Source organism: Phyllobates terribilis, unplaced genomic scaffold (assembly GCF_046119375.1).
Source record: "Phyllobates terribilis strain yellow unplaced genomic scaffold, ASM4611937v1 Scaffold_3__8_contigs__length_932513732, whole genome shotgun sequence".
NCBI lineage: Eukaryota > Metazoa > Chordata > Amphibia > Anura > Dendrobatidae > Phyllobates > Phyllobates terribilis.
The window spans coordinates 494,191,185-494,204,152 of record NW_027362763.1 but is presented as its reverse complement, the minus strand read 5'-3'; positions in this window follow the sequence as shown (position 1 = coordinate 494,204,152).

Genomic DNA, 12,968 nt, shown 5'->3' with positions numbered 1-12,968 from the left:
TCAGTGGAAACTGGAGCAGGGGGAGAACCTAGATTGGAAAAAGAGTTAAACACAACTGGTTTGAGGATAGATACATGGAAGGAGTTGGGAATCTGTAAGGTGGCCGGGAGTTTTAACTTGTAGGCCAGTGGTTTGATTTGTTTGAGAACTTCAAATGGACCGATAAACCGAGGACCCAACTTATAGGAGGGTATTTTGAGTTGGACATGTTTGGTAGAGACCCAGACATTATCTCCCTGGTGGAATTGAGGCGGATGCAGACGTCTCTTGTCAGCATGTTTCTTCATCCGCTCAGAGGACTGAAGAAGTGCGGACCTAGCATTTTCCCAAATGGTGGAGAATTCGCTGACAAGAGCCTCCACAGCAGGGTTGTCCACCGAGGTGGAGATGGGAAACGGAATCCAGGGATGTTGACCGTGGACCACGAAGAATGGGGATTTAGAAGTAGATTCGCTCTCATGGTTGTTGTACGAGAATTCGGCCCATGGTAGGAGCTCCACCCAATTGGTATGGTGAGCATTGACAAAGTACCGGAGGTAGCTGGTAAGGATTTGGTTGATACGCTCCACTTGGCCATTGGACTATGGATGGTAGACGGAGGAGAAATCCAGGGTGATATCCAGTAGCTTACAGGTAGCTCTCCAGAAACGTGAGGTGAACTGAACTCCTCGATCCGATACAATGTGGAGGGGTAGGCCATGGAGACGGAAAATATGACGGAAAAAATCCTTGGCCAGCTCCCATGCAGACGGGAGACCAGGTAGAGGAATGAAGTGGGCCATCTTTGAGAAGCGGTCGGCGATCACCCAAATGACTGTACAACCGGCAGAAACAAGGAGATCAGTAATAAAGTCCATGGCAATGTGCTGCCATGGGGCAGCAGGTACGGGAAGAGGCAGGAGGCGACTGGCTGGAAGATGTCTGGGAACTTTGTTGCGGGCACAGGACGAACAGGCCGAGACGAAGTCTACCACATCCTTGCGCAGGGTAGGCCACCAGTAATGCCGGGTAATGAGTAGGAAGGTCTTCTTTTGGACAGCATGGCCGGCTAGTTTAGATGAATGACCCCAGTGAAGGACCTTCTCACGATCTGGTACCGCTACAAACGTCTTACCGGGTAGAAGACGAGTCAGATCCAAGGGGGTCACATTCATCACTTTGGAGGGGTCGATGATGTGGATGGGCTCCTCCTCTTGATCGGAGGACAGGAAGGATTGGGACAAGGCATCGGCTTTGACATTCTTGTCCGCCGGGCGGAAATGTAGGACGAAGTCGAAGCGGGCGAAGAACAAAGACCACCGGGCCTCACGCGATTGAGTCTTTGGGCATTCTGGAGATATGCCAGGTTTTTGTGATCCGTATAGATGATCACCGGGTATAGAGCCCCTTCAAGCAGGTAACGCCACTCCTCCAGCACCAATTTAACGGCTAAGAGTTCTCGGTCTCCTATGGCGTAGTTGAGCTCAGACGAGGAGAAGAGTTTGGAGAAGAAGCCGCAGGTTACCATTCTCCCGGATGAAGACTGTTGGGTGAGCACCGCTCCGGCTCCGGAGGAGGAAGCATCAACCTCCAAGTCGAACTGTTTGCTGCTATCCGGACAGCGCAGCACTGGGGCAGAGGAGAAGACTTGCTTTAAGGAAAGGAAGGCCTCCTCAGCTTCGGGCGACCATTCCTTGGGATTTGCTCCCTTACGGGTGAGCGCAGATATGGGAGCAGTCCGGGAAGAGAAGTGCGGGATGAAGAGATGATAGTAGTTGGCGAAGCCCAGGAATCGCTGAATCGCCTTCAACCCCTCCGGACGGGGCCACTTTAGGACAGCAGAGAGCTTCTCAGGATCCATTCGTAGGCATGTCTGGGAGATAACATAGCCCAGGAAAGGAAGAGAGGTCTGCTCGAAGAGGCACTTCTCGAACTTAGCATAGAGGTAATTCTGCCTGAGCCTAAGCAGGACCTGACGAACATCCCTCCGGTGTGTGGGAAGATCCGGAGTGAAGACCAAGATATCGTCCAGGTACACCACCACGCAAGAAGATCACGGAAGATGTCGTTGACCAATTCTTGGAAGACGGCAGGAGCATTGCAGAGACCGAAGGGCATCACACGGTATTCATAGTGACCGTCCCGGGTATTGAATGCCGTCTTCCACTCGTCTCCTTGATGGATTCGGACCAGGTTATACGCCCCACGTAGATCTAGCTTGGTAAAGATCCTAGCTCCCTTAAGACGGTCAAACAGCTCGGAGATGAGCGGCAGGGGGTATTTGTTATTTACCGTGATTTGGTTGAGTCCTCTATAGTCAATACAGGGGCGTAATGAACCATCTTTCTTCTTAACGAAGAAGAATCGGGCTCAAGCCGGGGAGAAAGATTTCCGGATGAATCCCCTGGCCAGATTCTCCTCGATGCACTCCGACATGGCCCGGGTTTCGGCCGACGACAATGGGTAAATACGCCCATGGGGTGGAGTGGCGCCAGTTACCAGGTCAATCGGGCAATCATATGGCCTATGAGGTGGCAGTGTCTCTGATTCCTTTTTACCAAAGACATCTGCATAGGGCCAGTAAGGTTCCGGTAGACCGGGGAAATTAGCCGGGGTAGGTGGAGGACAAGCCGGGCGAACCGGAACCAGGCAGGTCCTATGGCTGTCCTGCCCCCACCGGAGTACTTCACCGGATTGCCAGTTCACCATGGGTTCATGTGTCTGGAGCCAGGGTAGACCAAGCAATATGGAGTAAGAGAGTCCAGACAGCACATGGAAGGAGATCTTCTCAGAGCGCAGCATTCCCACCTGCAGGGTTATGGGTTCAGTGACGAGCAGGATGGTCACCGGAAGGAGTCTTCCATCCACGGAGGCGACTGACAATGGTTCAGCCAGAGGTTTGGTGGGAATCCGGTATCTCTCTACCAGGGACTGGGAAATGAGGTTTCCAGCAGCTCCAGAATCCAGGTGAGCAATTTCAAAGTGATGGTTCTCTCCCCAGGAGATAGAGACAGACAAAGTCAGGGACGGAGAGGGCTAACTTTTGCCTAGGACGACCTCTCCGAGCGGTCCTAGACACTGGAGTTTCCCGGCTTCTCTGGGCAGGAACAGATGAAGTGCTCCTTACTGCCACAATAGAAACAGCTCCCCTCGGCTCGGCGTGACTCTTGGCGAGATTTGACCATCTTGGTCTGGTCGATCTGCATAGGTTCGGGCGAGTGCGCCCGGGGAGTGACTGGTTGAGAGGCAGGTCTCTGGAATGTAGGAGCAAGGCGAGGAAACTTTCTCTCCCGGGTAGTCTCTTTGGTACGTTCTTGGAAACGGATGTCAATCCGAGTAGCTAGTGACACTAGGTCATCCAGGGTGGTAGGAATGTCCCGACCGGCTAACTCGTCCTTAATCCGACCGGAAAGACCCTCCCAGAAGACGGACACCAGAGCCTCGTTGTCCCAGGCAAGCTCAGAAGCGAGGGTACGGAACCGTATGGCATATTGGCCCACGGTGAGACTCTCTTGGTGGAGACGTAGCAGAGAGGAGGCTGAAGAGGATTTTCATCCTGGTTCATCGAAGACTTTCCGGAAAGCAGCGAGGAAAGATGATAGGTCGGACACCAGGGAATCCCCTCTCACCCACAGGGGATTTAGCCATGCCAGTGCTTCCCCAGTGAGATGGGACATGATGAATGCCACCTTGGCCCGGTCAGAGATGAACTGATGTGCCAAGAGTTCAAAGTGCACGGTGCACTGGTTTATGAAACCTCAAGCTAAGGCGGGCTTGCCAGCAAAACGTGGAGGTGCCGAGAGCCGGGATCCATAGCCGGACGCCATAATAGGACTAGGTTGTGGTGCCGCGGAAGCAGGCGCTGCCTGACCAGAGATGGACACAGACGGATCGGACATTGCGCCTAGGCGAGAGTTAACAGACCGCAGGAAGGACAGGACCGACTCCTGTTGAAACCTCTGACATAAGACCTCCTGGTGCAGGTCGGAGATTGCGGGGGTCTGGGGGCCACCGAGTTCCATGGCCCGAGCAAACTGTTACGGGTCAGGGACGTGAAACCTCTGTGCTATGGTGCAAGGAGGGACCCAGAGGGGCGTAACTAAGTATCAACCCTAACTGACCCTGATCGTACGGCGGCTAACGACTCCGTGACCAGGGAGGGACCGAGCCGAGTGACCAGGTGCTACTCTGGGGACGACCTTGTAAGGGAGCAGGTGACTCCCACGGTACAGATGGCAGGGACTGACCGGAATAGCAGGTTGGCAGGTGGTCACGGCAAGTGATGGCAGGAGTCTCTAGGTGGTCACGGCAAGTGACGGCAGGAGTCTCTAGGTGGGCTGGCAGGTGGTCACGGCAAGTGACGGCAGGAGTCTCTAGGTGGTCACGGCAAGTGACAGCAGGAGCCTCCGGGAAGGCACGGCAGTTAACAAGCAGGTAACAGGCAGGTAACAGGCAAGTGCTCCCAGGTGAGCGGACTGGCAGACACGGCAGGTAACAGGCAGGCAACAGACAAATGCTCCCAGGTGAGCGGACTGGCAGACATGTCAGGTAACAGGCAGGTAACAGGCAGGTAACAGGCTGGCGGGCAAGACTGGTAGTCAGGCTAGCAGCGGGACCTGAGGGCTGAAGCAGAGGTCAGAAACACTGTGCAACAACTTTTGCTCAGGCACCTCCATTTTGGAGGAGGTGCCTTATATATGGGAGGACCCTCGGCTATTGGCCGGGTCTCCTTAGGACGGCGCGTGCGGCCCCTTTAAAAGGGAGGGAGCGCACGCGCCCTAAGCACAGTGCCCGGGGAGATGCGCTCGCCGGCAGCAGGAAGAGGAGCGCTGGTGAACGCAGAGTGGGAAGCGCCGGGAGTGAGGAGGTGAGTGGGGCGGCGTCTCTGCAGGGGGCAGAGACGCCGATGCTACATAATGGTTTTATTATCAATAACTTTAGGGGTGGTAGAATAAAGAACCTGATGTCTCAAGGTATCCCTAGCTCTATTATATGCTCTTTTTATAGCTCTTCTGCTATAGCCCCTATTCAAAAATCTTGTTTTCAATTTACAAGTTCGAAACTCAAAATCAGCATCATTGGAACATATTCTGAGTAATCGCAGAAATTGACCTACCGGAATATATCTAATCATTGCCGGTGGATTTGATGAAGAGGCCAACAGCAGAGAATTAACTGCTGTGTTTTTCCTAAAGAGATCAGTTTGGAGACAGTTATATATATCTATTGTGATTTTTTCATCCAGGAACTCAACCGAGTCCATGTCAAAATGATAAGTAAGATGGATTGGATATTGTTACTGTTTTGATTGAGAACAGTCATGAAAGTATGTAAATCATCCACCGAGCCATGCCAGGTCATAAAAATGTCATCAATGTATCTCGTCAAAAAGAGAACGCGGTCCATTGATGCAAAGCGATCTGACATGAAGAGGTCCTTCTCCCACAACCCTAGGAACAAATTGGCGTAAGCAGGTGCAAAAGACGCACCCATCGCAGTTCCATGGAGCTGCAGCAAGAAGGAGCCCTTGAACAGAAAAAAATTGTGAGATAAAGTTAACTGGAGCAGTTCAGTCACAAATCCACTCATAATGGGAGTAAGAGATGACATCCCCAGAAAAAATTGAGTCGCTGTTATTCCATCCGTATGCTGGATATTGGTATAGAGCGACTCCATGTCGCAAGTTACCAATAAGGTTTCTCCACAATGTGAAGACCATCTATCTTACGGAAAAAAACGCTGGTGTCTTGGTGTATGATGGTAGAGATTACCCCAGTGGTTGTAGCTGAAAATGAATGAATTTATTAATATTCTCCAGATAGTTCCCACTCCCTGAGATGATGGGTCTCCCTAGAGGTGTAACTTGATTCTTATGAACTTTGGGTAGTAAATAAAGGGTGGGAATGCATGGTTCGCTGACCCAAAGTGCCGCATGTAATTCTTTAGTAATCACTTCACCCTCAATAACTTCATTAAGAATTTTGGACAAGTCAGTTAGAAATTTCTCCGTTGGGTTGAAGGTAAGTTTCAAATAGCATTCTCTAATGTTCAACTGACGGAATGCTTCTGCCTCATACAGCACTTTGGGCCAGACCACAACATTCCAACCCTTATCAGCTTGCTTAAAAACAACATCATCAAGTCCCATTAGTCTCTTTAAACATTGGTGTTCTTCTTTATTGAGATTAGTACGTCTGGGATGGCGAGCCATTTTGGAACATTCCTGACTTACCACTCTAACAAAAACATCAATATTCGGGCAAGTTGATAAAGGAAGGAATTAACATGATTTTGGTCGTATAGACATAGGGATCTTACCTCCCTGAGGGGTATTATGCTCAAGTGCCGGATCTTCAAGATCAGTTAACGCCTCCTGTTCCGCCTCTGTGGGAAATAATTTCAGAATTGATTCATTATGAAAATACCGGTTGAACAACAGTGCTCGGGCGAACATATGAAGATCTTTAATTGCAGTAAAAGCATCAAAGTCTGCTGTCGGACAAAACGTAAGACCTCTATGCAAGACAGATAATTCAGTTTCAAAGAATTCATATGTACTAAGATTTATTACCTTTAGGCCACTATTGTTAGACTTCGGAGAATACCCATAGCTTCTTTCATAGGGATTAGGACGTAATTCCCTTTTGCATTTAGATGTAGTCATCACCGCAACAGAGGTGGAAGAGGAGGCATCAGAAACCTCACTGACAGAAGTGACCGGTGGTGCCCTGTCTCTTTTGAATCCAGAAGAAGGTTGTTTCTTCCACCTATACACCAAACCAGACACAAAGTCATTTTGATCTCTCTCCAATTTATTTATTTGTTTCTCTTGTATTTTCTTGACCAATTCATCCATATACTGATTCATTTGATCAGTGGAAAGTTCAGGCACAAATAATCTCCCTGAAGGGCAGGAGGCTGGGGCATCCCCCCTGAGCCTCCAACATCTCACCCTCAAGCCCGGACCACGCCACCTGGAAACCGGAAGTGACGTGGTCCAAGGGCGAGTGTCCAATAAAAGAGAGCTATGCGTTCCACCCTGGAGAGCACCAATGATGCGCAGCACCGGAAGCTGAAATGACGTGTTCTCAAATCACATTACACTCAGATCATACCCCCAGGTAACCGGAAGTGACGCCATCAAAGGAGCACGCATCCCATATGTATAGACGGTGCTAGGAAATTGATATTTTACAGCAAGATCTTAATAAATTACTTACTCATAATGAAATTGAAAAATTTAAAAAGGAGATTGAAGATCTACATTCTACCTGTGAGAAGCAAATTAACCCTAGAACGCGCAACCATAGAAATCTACACTTTCACATACCTGGGGCCTCTTAGGCCTGTGTGCAAATAACATGGTGTAACTCAAATAGAACTACTTTTCAAATTTGAGATGTGAATATTTCAAAACATTATAATTATGTGCATAAAACAAAAAAAAGTAATTACACCGGCTTAAAACGCCCAATATATGCATTCTATATAATTCTTTATATATATATATATATGTAAAGGACATATTGATACTCATGCTAGAGCAACTCCATTTTGCCTGCTCGCTTTAAAATCATGTTATTATCACTCCTTGCTTAACATACATTCTTTCTTTCTCTTCCCATAGAACTTATCTCACACTAACCTTTTCTCAAGAGAACATTTTGTCAGACACTGTTATCTAACTTGTTCAGGCCAGGTTTGACCTTGTAAAAATTCCATAGTGCTTCAAACTAACAATGATAATATGACCATATATGTGTTTTCCGTAATAATTATACTAACATCAGTTAGCCTATAGTATTGTAGGATGGCTGTAGAGTTGATTGGCTATTTGATATACTCAAAACAATATAAAATGCTAAGCAAAATAAACGGGATCAGAGATTCTTTGAATCCTCCCAATACAGAACATTGTTTCCGTTTGGTTTTCTGTGGTTTGCAATCAACATAATAATTTAATAATTTGACACTCACTTGGTCAACCGTGAAGGGTTATTGCCCTCCCTTAACATATATATATATATATATATATGTATATATATATATATAAAACGATTTTTTTGTCTAAAAGTTTTTAATATAAAAGTTATAGTAAACATGGTGCAGGAATATTTCTTTTTCAAAAACTTTCCTTTTCAACTTTACTGATTACCCCAACAATTTTCACATATTTTTTCGGAAGAACGTTCCTTTCAGACATTTTGTCCACAAGTAGTACAGAAACGCTCAGATTTCCTTTCCTTCTTTGCTGGACAAATATAACAGCGCTTTCTTTTTTTTTCTCTTGGCTCTGGATGTCCCTGAAAATGTATACCACATCGGATGATAGCTTCCGTAATTTGCCTTTGCAAGCATTTCGTGTTGCTTCGCTCCATCTTGGTAGGCATCAAAAGTTCATAGCAAAGTTCCATCAAGAATAGACGTCTCTTGTCCATCCTGTTGGCATGGAATTCTGGATGAGTTTCACTATAAACAATATAGCTATTGAGGGCTGACACATCAAGGATATAATAAAAAATGACTACAGGCCAACGTTTTGTCTGCCTCTTGCACGAATACTCTCCAATCATTTCATCCATCTTGTCCACACCTCCTTTTGTTTTATTATAATGCAGTATGATTTCAGGTTTCTGTTTCCTGTCATCGGTGTCAATACTTCCATCATGATGCATTGTACTCAGTAATATCACGGATTTTTATTTCTTTGCTTTATAAGATACCATTGTCTCTTGATTGCAGAAACCAAAGACACTTTCATAAAGTGGTCGCTTGGGATTGTGCTTCATGATTGGAGGAATTTCGCGGCGGTTTAGCCTCATAGTACCAACAAGTGTGTGTTTTTTCTGAAGCAAAAATTTGCCTAGTTCCAGATTGGTAAAGTAGTTGTCCATTTTTTCCAGAATTGAAAATTGGTACTGCAAGTTTTTTTACTATGTCAGAAAATAGGACTTTCTGGACTGGAGCATCAGCTTCTTTGCCACAGTAAATCAGACCATTCATGCCATAATAGCTTGCAGAATCACACCTCCAGAAAGTTGTTATGCCATACTTGGCAGGTTTACTGGACATGTACTGAATGAATTTGCAACGTCCCCTAAAGGCAAGAAGTTGCTCATCCACTGTCACATTGTCATTAGAATGGTAAAGCTTTGTACAGTTTTTGAGGAAAAGATTCCAGATTTAGCTAATAGGGGCTAATTTATCTGTTTCCAACCTCACAGGACGAGTTCTCTTATCATCAAAACAAAGGCTTCTCCGAATATTCTCAAATCTATTGACTGACATTGTAGCTTTGTAGTGTGTATCTGAAAAAGGCTTCAGAAATAATTCTCTGATTGGAACATCGTACGATTTTGTATACCCTGCCAGAAGAGTAAGGGCAATATAACCATATAGTTCCTCTTTTATTATATTTTTCCATGTCTTTTTTCTTCCTGAAGTGATATGTTTTCCTTCTAAGTAACAGTACAGACAAAAAGACTGAAGATCACATGTAAACCAAGTACAGGCCTAAAAGACCCCAGGTATGTGAATATGGGGTAGTCCCAAAAAAGAGTTGTTTTACCGAAATGCCTATAACATAAAAATATATGAACAACTGGAAATTACTAACAACTATATACCTGAGGAATACCTAGAGTTTCAAAATTCTAACTAAAGTAATCTTGCAGAAAATAGAAAACAAGTAACCTAGCAGGCCTGCGAGGCCGCAGGTATGCGTTCTAGGGTTAAGGAAACCAAAACCAGGAAATATGTTCGTGATCAAACGGACATGGAATATAATCAAGTGTATAGATGGAGATTGCCTCCACAAAAAAGTAGAGAAAGAAATGTCTCTATTACATCATCTACCTCTGCTGATTCAGTTTAGTCTGGTCCACAGAAGATGTATAATACCAGGAATAACAAGAGGAAGTATTATCCCACTTCTTCATCTCAGGGCAAGAGACCTATGAAATTGCATCATGTGACCACGATGACAGAATCTGCTAATAAGGTAATTAACCTCTCTTATATTGCACTTACGGGACCTCAAATAGAAGTCCTTGGTCTAAGTTTTTCTCCCTCTGCTTAATTTGACCCTTTTGTAGCCATAAAGGATTTACATCTCTTTGCTCGGTGACTTCTATTGAAAAGATTGCATCATAAACCCATGTCAGAAATGAATGTGCTTTTTGAAACTGAGGAGGGACAGGAGGCTTTCCAAATTTTGAATGATTTACTTCAGGAACAGGAACCTTTACAGTCCAGTAAGTTCCCTACTGCTCTTATTCCTAGGTCAAAAAAGTTTCCTCCACTGACCCTTAATGCTAATATAGAGATGTTTGTTAAGCTAGTTAGTGATGATCTTAAAAAGATTCCTACTAATATTCCCAGACACAATTGTACATTAGAACAAAAACTAGCTATTGAACAACTGTCTGCTAGAACTGATGTGGTCATCAAGCCCTCCGATAAAGGAGGTAACATGGTTATTTGACCATGTGAATTATATGAAAAGGAAGCATATAGGCAGTTAAGAGATGTAAAAAACTATCGTAAACTCACATACAATACTTTGCTATCATTTAGTGTTGAACTTCGGACTATTTCGGAAAAGGCTGTAGCTTCCAATATCATTACTAAAAAGGAAATGGAATATTTGACAACTGAATATCCCATGGTGGCTACTTTCTATATGTTACCTAAAGTGCATAAGAATCTCTCATGTCCACCAGGTAGGCCAATCGTTTCTGGGAACAATAATCTGACGGAACCAATTGCGAAATTAATTGATTATGTCCTTCATCAATAGTTGAAACCTTACCTTTCTACTTGAAAGATACAAAGGATGTTCTGTGTAAATTGAGAAACATCGGGTTGACTGAGTATAGGTGCAGTGGCAAAACAACTCTTTTGGGCGGAAAAAGCCTGCAGGGCAGCAACCGACCATTTAGAAAAATCAGACCCTTTCCTTGTCATGTCAGTGAGGGGTTTCACAATTACCAAATAATTTTGTATAAATTTCCAGTAAAAATTAGTAAAGCCCAGAAAATGTTGTAAAACCTTCTGTTTCTCGGGACGGTCCCAATCAAGGACTGCACAGATCTTCTCTGGATCCATCTGAAAACCCGAAGATGACAACAGGTACCCCAAAAACTGCACCTCCTTGATGGCGAAAGCACACTTTTCTAATTTGGCTTTTATTTTGTTATACCTTAATATCTGAAGCACCTGTTTAACATGCCCCCGATACGTCTCAATATCAGGTGAGTAAACCAAAATATCATCCAGATATACCACCACAAACCTGCCCACCAAATGATGGAAAATATAGTTTATGAAATGCTGGAACACCGCAGGTGCATTGGTCAGACTGAAAGGCATAACCAGACTTTCAAAATTCCCCTCAGGGGTATTGAACGCTGTTTTCCATTCATCTCCTTCTCTGATTATAACTAGATTGTAGGCTCCCCTTAAATCCAACTTGGAGAACACCTTAGTTCCCACAACCTGGCTGAACAAATCTGGAATCAGAGGAAGATGGTATGGATCTCGGATGGTAATTTGATTCAATTCCCAGAAATCTAAAAAGGGACAGAGACTGCCATCTTTCTTCTTCACGAAGAAGAACCCTGGCGCCATGGTCAAAGATGAGGGTCTGATATGTCCCTTCTCCAGACTTTCCACAATGAAATCCTTCATGGCTTGTCTCTCAGGGCCAGAAAGATTATACAGTCTGGACTTTGGTTGTTTAGCTCCGAGGGTCAGGTTAATAGGACAGTCATATGCACTATGAAGAGGTAAATCCAGACACCCCTTCTCAGAAAAAACATCCTCAAAACCAGACAAAAATGCAGATAAGGTCTTTGTAGAAACTGCAGAAAGGGAAATGTTTAAACAGATGTCATGGAAGTAATCTCCCCATTCAATGATCTCTCTGGATTGCCAATCCACTATCGGATTATGTTTCACCAACAAGGGTAGACCCAGTACATTTGGAGTGGGAAGGCTGCCCAGCAAATAAAAAGGAATCATCTCACAATGAACAGACCCCACCCTTAGTCTTACAATATGTACAATCTGAATCAGAGCTTTCTGTACAAGTGGCGCTGAGTTGATGGAAAAATAGGAATGATCTTATCTAAAGTTCAGCAATCAAGCCCATGAGTTCTCACAAACTCAGCATCAACCATGCTGACTCCAGCTCCACTGTCTACAAACACAGAAATTTTCTCAATCCTGCTCACTAGCACCACCTCTGCTGTCAGGACAAACCGAGAACTGCAGGTTGACAACAAACACACCCCTAGATTATCCAACTCCACACTACCAAGGGTTAATTGATTTTTATTTTGCTTAGAATTCGAGGGACAGGCCCCAATAAAATATCCTTTTTTTCCACAAAAAAAAACCACACGCCTTTTTTTTGCAGATCTCAGGGGAAACATTCGATGCAGAGGCACCCCCTAACTGCATGGGGTTTTCAACCTCCACCAGTACTGGTTCACCCCCAGACCAAAGGCATCTGTCAACACGTTTAGGAAATGACATGGCAGCCTCCAAGGACTCTGGGGTTTCATACACTGACAACTCATCTTACAACCCTTCAGTAAGGCCCTGACAAAATTCACTTCTAAGAGCCATGTCATTCCATTTGGTGTCAGCTAGCTGACCGATTCTCCAACTGAATGCAACGCAGCCAGGACTCAGCCAAGGAGATTCGGTCAGGATCATCATAGGTGAGGGCTAGAGCCCCGAAAAAAACCTCCACTGACTGGAGAAAAACAACCCTGTTGCAAAGAGAAAACCCAGGATTAAGTATCTCCTTGCAACAGTGAGATCACAATCTCCACTCACTGCATCTCATCTCCAGAGGAGTAAGGACGAAGTTTAAAATATAACTTGCAAGCTTCCTTGAACACAAAAAAATCTTGTCCTTACTAGTGTTGAGCCACCCCCGTAGTGTTCGAGTTCGGTTCGGTTCGTCGAACACCCGTGTGTTC